Source organism: Otolemur garnettii, unplaced genomic scaffold (genome assembly GCF_000181295.1).
Source record: "Otolemur garnettii isolate 467f Iridium unplaced genomic scaffold, OtoGar3 scaffold00252, whole genome shotgun sequence".
In the NCBI taxonomy this organism is placed as follows: domain Eukaryota; kingdom Metazoa; phylum Chordata; class Mammalia; order Primates; family Galagidae; genus Otolemur; species Otolemur garnettii.
In genome coordinates this window covers 1,243,269-1,244,978 of record NW_003852647.1, presented here as the reverse complement: position 1 = coordinate 1,244,978, position 1,710 = coordinate 1,243,269, and the positions used below count along the sequence as shown (strand labels likewise).

Below are 1,710 nucleotides of genomic sequence, written 5' to 3'. Positions count from 1 at the left end.
TTTTAAAAGTCGTTCTCCTTTGAAGCACACAGATACCTTCACCAGCACTAGTTAGGAATTAAAGAGCCCAGAGAGTTCCTGTGTCTGTGAACTGATGCTAATCTCTTCTTATAGGCAGATTTGGAAAGGAAGTCAAAATACTATCTTTGATCAGCTGCATATTTAAGCAAACAATGCTTCACCAAACTCAGGTTTCAAAGTTGCTCTGAAAATCTGGAAACATAGCTGCTTAGCAGCAGCTGTTCAAAATGTATAAAATTTATTGGGGAGCCATGAGGTGAGGCTATTTCCCCACACAATGTTCAGGTTACAAACTGAAATTGAGATGAAGTTTTCTGATTCATCTTTGTGCTTTGTAAAAGCCAGGTCACATCAATTATGTGTCTTGTCTTGCATTAATTACACATATTCAGGATAGCTTTGGGGAAGTTTTATGCATCTGTATAAAATGAATCCTCTATAGCGCTCCGGTTTGGACAGCCACTGACCAGTCACTTGAGCATGGGAGGGGATTTCGTAGGTGCCTTGATATATTCTTTCAAAGTAACACATCTCTAAGGCTGACATGAAGAGAGCGTTCCATGTGAAAGTTGACACATTTGACCGTGAAGAGGGGACTGTCACACTTTCTGCTTTGCAGACAAAACCAGCCTGTGGCTTTGGGCATACCCTGCTCTGATGACAAGTTTGGAGGAGCCAGGAGAGGAAAGTGAGAGTAGTTTTTATCATGAGAACTTGGTTTTTAGAGAGTGGGACAGGATAGAAAATGTGACCTCCCCTCCTTTGCCCACAACCTCCTTTCACATTGACAGAGCTGATGGATCTGTTCTGAGGTGCTGGAAGGGGCTCCAGCTTAAAGAAGCACAGCATCACCCTTCCTCCCTAGCCTGCCTTTTTCATGCAGAAAGTGTGCAGCACCACGCTTGACACACAGCAAGCTGTTCAGCACCATAGCGACCTGCTGCCCTCTCTCCCTCTCCAGCTGGAAGTCCTTTTTCCCTGGATCTTGCTGCCCTTGTCTTGCTGCCTTCAGTCTGCTGTCTACTTACAGCCAGGCCTTGGTGTCCTGGGGGACTGGTTCCAGGACCCTGCAGATACACAAATCTGAGGATGGGCAAGTCCCTGATATAAATTGGTGTAGTATTTGCTGATAACTGATGCCCATCCTCCCATATACTTCAAGTCATCTCTAGGTTACTTATAATACCTAATATGATATAAATGCTGTATAAATGGTTGTTAGACTGGATTGGTTTTATTTATTTTATTTTATGTTTTTTGAGACAGAGTCTTACTATGTCACCCTTGGTAGAATGCTGTGACATCACAGCAACCTCAAAATCTTGGGCTCAAGCCATTCTCTTGCCTCAGCCTCCCAAGTATCTGGGACTACAGGCACTGCCACAATGCCCTACTGGAGTTTTGTTGTAGTTGTCATTGTTGTTTAGCAGGCCCAGGCTGGGTTCGAACTCATCAGCCTCGGTGTATGTGGTGGGCTCCCTAACCACTGAGCAACAGGCACTGAGCCATGGACTGGTTTTTAAATCTGTATTTTAGAAAATATTTTCCGGCTCGGCGCCTATAGCTCAACCGGCTAAGGCACCAGCCACGTACACCTAAGGTGGCGGGTTCGAATCCCCAGCCCAGACCCACCAAACAACAATGACGGCTGCAACCAAGAAAAAACAGCCAGGCGTTGTGGCGGGCGCC

At 45.6% G+C, this 1,710-nt stretch overlaps 1 protein-coding gene across 4 annotated transcripts in view; it reads left to right on the top strand.

Moving 5' to 3' along the window:
• Positions 1-1,710, top strand: part of ARHGEF6 (Rac/Cdc42 guanine nucleotide exchange factor 6) — a 117,390-nt gene that overhangs the window by 108,657 nt on the left and 7,023 nt on the right. The window lies entirely within an intron of this gene.